Raw genomic sequence first — 9587 nt, 5'->3', positions numbered from 1 at the left:
CAATAGTGGCAGGGCCCATGGAGGACAATTTAAAAACTCAGGGCCAACCCTTTCCTCCCAAAGGCACCACATATTACAGCGTAAATAGCGTGCGCCTGGCGGGGACAATATCTTTCCCAGGAATTAAATTTGGGGTTCCGGAAGCCGAACTGGAAAGGTGCTAGGCAGAAGTGTGTCCTTGGAAGAAAGGACGCAGCGTCTCGGTATTAACGTGGGGTGAGGAGGGAGGGATGAGGGGCGCCTGGGCTTTCCTTCTCAGATTTCCTTCCCAGATTATCGTCAATCTGCTGTCCGACTAGACTATGCCAGGACGGTGATTCTCAAAGTTGCGAAAGGAGGAAGAGTTAGGTTTATTCTCCTATCCACAAGATCACTCAAGTCTAATGATTTCGGACACCTGCAAGATGACGTCGCAATCAGCGGCGCGTTGGGTGGCATTGTTCGTTCGACGTGCCTGGACGCGAGCCGAGCTGCCTTTTTCTGCCTCCCGAGCGCGAGATGGCGCGCATTGATTTCACCCCTCGCTCCCCGCCTCGCCGCCGAACACCATTTAGGCCAAGATCGGGCATAATGGGAAACACCATCAGCAGACAATTACCCTTTCAGAGGATTCACTTCTCCTCACAGACACTGTTATTTGAGAAATAGGATCATTTGATTTCATATTGCACTAAATAACACCCAGCCGGTTCAAATTGCCAGCTTCTTAAAAACCGCCCATTGGAATAAATTGCAGCGGCCTCTTTTGCCTTTCAGGGCGATATGATGGGCACTGGGGAGAACTTGTAAAAATAACTACAAAGCCAGTCCTGAGCGGTCGCTATTGGTGGGAACAGCTCTGCCGCCCCGCAGGCAAAGGCATCCAGCTACCCGGTTCCCTGCCACCGCCCCCTCTGCCCGCCAACTTTGAGATGGTTCAATCACTTGGCTTTGGAATGGAAATGCACAGCCACAGCCACCTCGAGGAAGCGCTTCTAGCCAAAGGCGCTAGTGTTGAGTGGAAAGATGGGCGGGTGCTCGAGACACCGATTTCCGTGTGTCCTGCCACATCGCCTGCGGGGCTGGCGCACTAGGCGACCGCCGAGGGTCCGGGGCTCTGCGGCAGGGGCGTGCGTCCTTCAGGTTCGGGGGTCTAGGGTTCCTAGTGCCGAGTGTGCGGGGCCGCGCGGGTCCAGCCGCCGCGCCCTACATACCCAAGCGCCCTCCTAGTCTGCTGGTCGTGGCGTCCCTCCCAGCTCTTAGCACCGGCGCCAAGCGGAGAGCCGTGGCTTCCGGGCTCCGGCTAAGGGCAGGAGAAGTCGAGAAGAAGAGAGGGGAGAGGGGTGAACGGTGAGCAGCGAGCTGGAGTTGGCTGCACATCCACCACCGGAGACATTTCAGAAAGAATTAAGCTTTTTGAAGTTGGCCATGAGCTGTGGTTAATTGACACAGTTCAACTGAGTGGCAATTGTTCAGCCCGATGGGGGCGATCCACCCTCCCCCTTTTTTTTTTTAATAAAATAAGGTTCGACTCCTTGGTTCTTGGTTCTTTTGTGCCAAGGGGCAAGGTGTATTTGAGACAGCCAGGGCTTTGGGGCTTTTGTCCGTTGCAGTCGTTATTACATTTGTGCGAATGAACTTAAGGAAGGCCGGGTTAGATTCTCTCTCTCTCTCTCCTAGATAAACTGAAGGCAGGATCCGGACGCTCACCCGTGCACCCCTATTCGGGGCGTGAGCTGGAAAGACCCTTTTAGTGGGTCGCGAGACCTGGAGCAAGTTAGTCTGAGCCTTTGGGGACAGGAGCCTTTCCCCTTCCTTGGCACTAGGAGGAGCCAGGGAGCAGGGGGTCGTGGGTGTGCGCCCAGAGGGAAGGTTCCAGACACGTCGAGAATGAGAAACTTAAGTTGCCTTCCCTGGGGTGGGCGCAGGCTTTAGCTCCGGGGTCAGGTCGAGGGTTGCGGGGAAGGTGTGGATGCCCGTTTCAGACGGGCTGATGGGGAGCGGGCGGCCTCGGCATGCCCTCATTCTCCATTTGGCCTTGTTCTGCGGACCCTGAGCCGCGCCGCTCCTTCGGGTTACACCAGATCACTCTTCTTCCCAGCAAATAAAAGCCCCAGCCACGAGGCCCGAGTGTGCCCAAACCAAAACCTGGGCCGCGGGCCTTCCGCGCTGCCCAACTTCCCACGCCGCCAGATGTGGCCCTGCATAACCAGATCCAAGGATTCAAAGCAGGCCTGGGGCTGCCCAACCGAACCCAGGGAGAGCCCCGGAGCCTGCTCCATCCTGGTCCCCACTCCAGGGTCGTCGTCCCCTCACCGCGCGCCGCTCCTACCCCCCCCGGGTGCCCCTGCTAGCCTCCAGCCCCCTGCCCGCTGTCAGGGCGCTCCCTTCCAACTCCCCAACTCCTCCCCGTGAGGGCCCAGCGGAAGGCCCCTTTCTGGCCAAACTGCAAGCCCAAAGGCGGCGGCTTTTCCAGGAGGCAGGGCCAGGGCGGTTAAATTCGGAGGAGCGGAAAAACACATCTTGCTCGGCTCCAAAATTCGCTGACTGTGCGAACCGAATTGCAGAGCTACCAGTGCAACCGCCGCGCCGACCGCGTTGGGACTCTAACGTGGGGCCGGAGCCCTAGGGCCGGCCGAGGCTGCGGCGGCAGCGGACTGCGCCCCTGGGGGCACGGAAGAGGACTCCAGGGACAGCGTGGGTGGCCCTTTCCCTCCGCACGCGTCTCTTTCCCTCTCTTTTGGGGCCAGCGCTGGGGCAGCGCGTTACATTGAGGTCGACCTCCAGCAAAGGGTGGGGGAGTCTTGTGTCCGCCTCCTTCTGGCCTGGGAGCCCTAGGTGAGGGCAGTAAGAGCCAGTTGTCCCGGCTCCCGTCGGCTCTGGCCTCGGGCTTTGGCGGTGGCTAGCAGGTCAGCCCTTGCCCAGTCTTCCTGCCCCCAAGCCCGATCACGTCCTGGTGCCGGCCCCCGCGCTCCCCTCCCTCGCCCGCGCTCCCTCCACGTCGCCGCGTTTACCAGCGCGTTTTGTTCCCCGGTCGGATTCCGGGCCGAGGGGCTGTAACCGTGCTCTCCTCCGACGGACGCTAATCAAGTAATTTCCCCATCCCAGCCCCATCAAATTGCTCTTTAGCTGTTGAACCGCGGAGTTTTGCTCGCCTTTTCACATGCTAATCACGCCCATTCAGCGGCTCTCGGTGGGGCTGTTTGTCGCGGGATAAATCTTCTTGTTTGCCCGCTGCATGATTAATTGATATTGTTGTCTGGCTTTTGTGGGGACCGCGAGGAGCTGAAAGGCGGCGCGTCGTGGCTGCGCCGCGGGCCGCTGGCGACACCATAGGGCTCCCGAGGTCCTAGCGAGGTCGGGCCCAGGCTGATGACATTATGCGCCCGATTTGGTTCTCCTTATTAGAAAGATGATGAAAGACTTGGAGACTCCAGTCTTACAACCCACCACCGGAGCGCAGAAACCGCACAGCGTTTAAGCGACAAGTGCAGACAAAGCCTGGGTACTTGCTCAATTCAGGGAACACAGTGTCACTTCTCCACGCAGGAGACAAATAAATCTTATTTCGGGCCACCCGGGATTTCAGTGGGGATGAACAAGAGCGCGGAGCGTAGCGGTTTGGAGGTTGAAAAGACTTAAACACCCTTAGAAGATAAATAAACCGAAGCCGGAACTCCGAGACCCTGTAGGCAGCGGTCAAGGAAAGTCGCAAAGGCGTTTCTATGCCAGACCCCGAGCGTTTGGCGCAGTGCTTAGACCGAATCCCCGGCCACTGTGAAGCCGGTGCTAACACCTAGCTCGCGCGATCACTGAGGCCAGCGTCCGCCTACAAGCTAATGTTTTATTTGTCATCACTAGTCCCAGCCCGTTGCTATATTTTCCTGCTGGCCGCAGGTGTACGGTCAAACCAACAAATTCCTCCGCCCCCTGCGCCCCTTCCGCCTTCTCCCCTGCGCCCTGGGGTTTTATCCTCCACGGACATCCCTAAAAATTTGGACATTCAATTAAATAATTCCAGTTACGCAGTGCTTCTACCGCCTGCTTATTGCAAATATTTCCTTTTTCAGGTTCTTAAAAAAAAAAAGCAAAGAGAAGAAAAGAAAGTGTCGCCTTCGCTTTCACTGCGCGCGGGGTAATTGATAGGCGCCATCGGAGGTCAAAATTTGCATAAGAATTAAGAGCAGTAAATTAATTTAATATTCCGTGCACATCTCCAATTATTCCTAGAGACCTTTGTCTTCGCGGCTGCCAGAGAGGGGATTCAGCTGCTCTTCAGCCAAACAACATCTGTGCGGTTAATAATTTGATAAACAGCTCATACAAATAGTTTCTGAATTATCTGGCACCCCAATGACTATTCAGTTTGGAAGCGTTTTGGCAGGGTCTCCCGGAGTCCTCCGAGGGCCTCAGGCGCCCGGCGAGACAAATGTCTTCTTATCTTTTAAACATCAGCAGACGACAATGTGTAAAATAAGTCATTATTATTAAGTAATAACTCCAATCCTTAAAAAAATACACACACAACAAAAGTACCGCCTGGGTCATCAGAGTGTCAGCAGGTCGTCTATTAGACACCCCCAGAGATCAAAAAAACACTGGGAGTGGGGCTGAATGGAGGGCAACCTGAAAGGGGAAGGGAAGACTGGGGTGTTGGGGAGGGACTGCATAGCGGAAGGGAGGCTGTTTTTTCTTTTTTAAAGGTCCTGGGTTGAAATTGAGTGACCGGACTTGTGCGTGGAAATATCTGCAAGGAAGGTTCACGTTTGTTACGGGAAGGGAACCAAGGTAGGTGGGCTACAGCAGACGAGCTGCCCACTGTGCCGCTTCTTGTATCTTTCACTTTTCTCCTCACAGGCAAGTATTATTTATTCCAAAAATAAATTCATAAAAAAAGAAAGTAGGGGTGCATTATTTTGGCAGGGTATAGTCCTTACATCGTTTGTCCCTATCCTCCTCCTGACCACTATCCCTCCTTCCTACCTTCACCCCCAGCAAATGCATCCTCATCCTGACAGTGCAAAGCACAGGCTTATATGGGAAGACATGTGGAGAGAGCACACATCCTCCCACAGTTGGCCCAAACTGGGAAGGAGGTCCTTGTAAAATGAAGCATCCTGTTGTTAAAACGGGCCCAGATTTAAACACTTACCTCTTGCTATCCCTGTTTGTGATTCTGCTCGTTTATCTTTCTGCCACCTATAGCAGAGCTTGTTCCTGATATAATGTCTAGAAAGGAACCATTTGATCTTGAACGAGACTCAGACCGCTCTAATTCTTACAACCTGCACATTGCAGCTGTTTACTATGAGCCTGTGTTTACCCTGGAATTGTCCTGCACCAACTCCAATATAACAGGATGTTTGACAAGGATCTTTATCTGTCTATACATTCTCACATGTTGGATGCCTACACCTCAGCCATTCAATATTCTACTTTCTATTTCCTATACTGCTGACAATCTAAGTACTTGAAGCCACTGAAAACTACCTAGAAGTTCTGAGTAGTGTCAAAGCAGTAATATGCTAGAGCTTTGTCCTGGTACTCTAATGAGCCCCGAGTAGCACTGGGCTTTAAATACAGGCAAACCCTTCAGACTACAGGTTTAAATATACAACTTTACAATGAATACACTGCTTGCCTGGGCTCAATGGAAGAATTACTTTTCCCGAAAACAAGTCATTGTGTCACGAGAATACCACAATGGTATTTCTACCAGGCACATTCATTTCTATTTTTAACATTTTCTTCTTGCATTTCATTAGATTTTTTCCCATAGAACTATAGACACCACTGGACCTCGCAGGCTTTTATACCCATAAAGTCATCTCTGTTATTTATGATTGGTGGTTTCTGTCTGCATCCTGTTATTAATTTCTGACTTTGATTCAGACTTCTCTAGTCAGTGGAGTGATTTGAAAACATTTCTTTTCTTAAATGGAACATTATCAATTCTTTTGGGAACCATTTTAATTTTAAACACCAGCATATTCAGTTTCTTAATCTGCAGCACTGGTGTTACTCATTTTTATGCACACAGCCCCATCCCCTTTGGTGGTAGTTCATTTATGCGTGATATTTATCTTCTTTACATTTGCTTGACTATTTTTCAAAGCAGTATATGGGCAGAAAATGGCTATTAAATGAGAAGGCAAGGAACTCTGATTATATTTTTTACCATATAAGTAAAGCCACATAACATGGAAATTTTGAGAATTTTTTAATTTTACTAATGAGCTCTCTCCAGAAAAGCCGTCTGGATACCATTAAAGTTGATGAGTTTGGAAAGATTATCCTGATAAATGCTTGGCTTTTTGGTGATTAGACACATATTTTCAACATAGACTACTAATGGAGACTGAGGTTTGCATTTGGAGGGAGGTTTGTTCAGCATAACTGGAAATTGTTGGGAGAAAAAGTCCCGAGTACCATCTTACTGTGTGGAGTTTGAATCAGAGGTAGCTGCTACTCATGTTCACTTGCACCAAAAATACTAGAAATAGGCCAGGCACAGTGGCTCATGCCTGTAATCCTAGCACTTTGGGAGGCGGAGGAAGGAGGATTGCTTGTGACCAGGAGTTCGAGACCAGCCTGAGCAAGAGCAAGACTGTGTTTCTACAAAAAACAGAAAAAATTAGCCGGGTGTGGTGGTGCATGCCTGTAGTCGTAGCTCCCCGGGAGGCTGAGGCAGGAGGATCGCTTGAGCCCAGGAGTTTGAGGTTGCAGTGAGCTATGATGACGCCACTGCATCTAGCTGGTTGATAGAGCGAGACCCTGTGTCCTAAATAAATAAATAGTAATGGGTAATGTTCAATAACACAAACCTTGGTAATTTCCAACCCAACTGCAAAAGATATATATTTTCTATCTTGGGAAAAGTTAAAGAATGGCCAAGGCAGAATAATGATTTAAAAATTGAGTACAATCTCTATTGAGGATAAAAGATTTGTTTAAACAATTTTGAGATATAAGAACAATGCAGAGCTATTAAACAAATTCTTCCAATAAACAAATTCTTCCAATTAATTTGCTTTCACTGCCCTTTAAACAACAACAACAAAAAAGACAATTTTTACATATATGGGCAGCTTAAACTGAAATCTAGTCGAAAACTGAATTTGAAAAATACATGTTAGCATATAAAAGTTCGGAATAGGATCCACTTAGATAAACCTATCTGCTCTCATTTTCTTCTATTTTAATATGTAAATGAGCTGTGCTGGGTGAGCTTAACCTTCTAGCATCACCATCCATGATACTGGGTTCAAAAAGAAACAGCTTTGTCTGTCTGTGGATAATTGGAAGCCATAGAAACAAGTTCAGGTTCTTCAGAGATGACTGTAAAAAGTCTGATCTCCATGGATGTCAGCCAGCCCGCTGGTTCTCTCCTCTCCCTCTCCAGGCCAAGATTCCAATCAGATAGGTTGAGCTTCACATAACTTCAGGGATGCTCTTTACATAGCTGTGGATTATCTGGTTTGTATGTTTTTTTTTGTTGTTGTTGTTGTTGTTGTTGTTTGAGATAGAATCACTCTGTTGCCTGGGCTAGAGTGCAGTGGCATCCATCATAGCTCAGTGCAACCTCAAACTCCTGGGCTCAAGTGATTCTCCTACCTCCCAAATAGCTGGGACTACAGGCCAGCATGCCCAGCTAACTTTTCTATTTTTGGTAGAGATGGGGTCTCACTCTTGCTCAGGCTGGTCTCAAACTCTTGGCCTCAAGCTATCCTCCTGCCTGGGTGGTATGTGTGGTTTTTAAAGCATTGCTCTGGTGTTTGGCAATAGAGTTCCTTGGAGAAGGGGTGCAGTTTTTTAAAAATCTGTACCATGGGGGCAACGTGGGCTAGGAGTGACCTGTCTGGCTCTGCTTAAAAGGGAGAGTCATGGGCAATGGTGATCATGGACCACCTATGCTATTTACTTTGGCCAGAAAGTCCAATCCAGCATTCTTGTGTAGACTGAACCTGCGAGAGGCTCCAAGGGCTTATTTCCTGTGCTGCTTCTGTGATAAGAGGAGATGTACCCTGCAGAATATCAGACTCTTCAACGTGACATTGGAGACCTGCTGTAGTCTGGCTGGAATCAAAGTGAGAACAGTAGGAAAAAAATAGTAGGCAGAAAGGCTTATAGTTCTACTTGTCCACTAACTTGGGTAACCACCTAATCTACCTGTGTCAGAGACACAGTTCTGCCATCTCTTACCAATTTATTCTCTTCTTGCTGGGCACGTGGCTGCCCAGCTGAACTACATTTCCCAGCCTCCCTTGCAGCTACACGTGGTCCTGTGACCAAGGTTTCACCAGTGATGCACAAGCAGAAATGATGTAATTGCCATCTCATACTTGCACCTTCCCATTTCTTCTTGCTGGCTGGGAAAGATGCTAATGGGAGCCATATCCTGAGGATGGCAAAGCTTTGCCAATGGCCTGGGGTCCCAAGATGACTTACTGGAGCAGAGTCTGCCCTCCCACCCTAGACTCTTCTATGGAGAGAAATAAATTCTTATTTTGTTTCAAAAGCTGCATATTTTGGTTCATTTTGTTACAGCACCCACTCAAAATAATCTATGTCCTGGCTTTATTTTTCTTAACTGTAAAATGAGAGTATCTTAGTTTGGATTTCTCCAAAAGCAAGTAATTTATTATTGGAAGGTGATCTCAGGAAACATCAGGAGGGGAATGATGGTGAGAGACAGAGAAGGGTAGGTAGCCATTAAAGTGCATCATAAAGCAGGTTACCACTGTGGGCAACTGGAGAATTTAATTCTACTGAGGGAACTCTGGGAAATGGCATGGAACACCTGCCTTACATTGAGTCCATTGAGCTGGGATAGTTATACACCAGCTCTCGGTCATTGGGTGAGGGTTACTGTTTGTGGGCATTATTTTCCCAGCACTTCTGGCCTATTGCATAAGCAGAGTGAGCTTAGAGGGCCAAAAAGATGCTCCCAGGCAATGAAACATTGGTGGTTGGACGTTGAGCTGGTACACTCTGAAGTATGAAGCAAGGAGCTACTAACAGGACACTGATAGCATCTACTACAGAGGGCATTGGATGGATCATTTTGAAGATCTGCTTCCTGCATTTAAGTTGTTTGGGCCCAATTTATCAATCTATATTCTTCTAATTGCTAATGTGAAATGCCTGATTAGCCAGATTGGTTTACTCAATTCAGAGCTCCCCAAATACCATATGCATTCATTCTCATGTCTTTAATGCTGTCTTTTCATGTGGAGAGCAGTTCATTGGTCTTGTTCACCCCTTTATCCCTATTCTATCACTTACCTATTGCTGCTTAACCAACCACCGCAAAACTTAGTGACTTAAAACATGACAATTAATTTTTTTTCCACAATTCTGTGGGTCAGGAATTCCAGCAGGACTTCCTGCTTCTCCACGGAGGGTCAGCTGGGATTATTTATGTAAAAGTCCAAGATCCCCTCTCATCTCCCAGGGCCTGTCTTCATGGCCTCTAATCATTCCATAGACTGGCCTGGACTTCTCTGTAACATGGCAGCTGGGCTTCAAAAGGGAGGCAGTGGAAGCTGCTAGTCCTTTTAAGGATGTTACTCCCGTCTCATTCTGTTGGTCAAAGCAAGCCACGCCCT

This window comes from Lemur catta, chromosome 17, assembly GCF_020740605.2.
Source record: "Lemur catta isolate mLemCat1 chromosome 17, mLemCat1.pri, whole genome shotgun sequence".
Lineage (NCBI taxonomy): Eukaryota > Metazoa > Chordata > Mammalia > Primates > Lemuridae > Lemur > Lemur catta.
Note: the sequence above shows the minus strand (reverse complement) of the source record.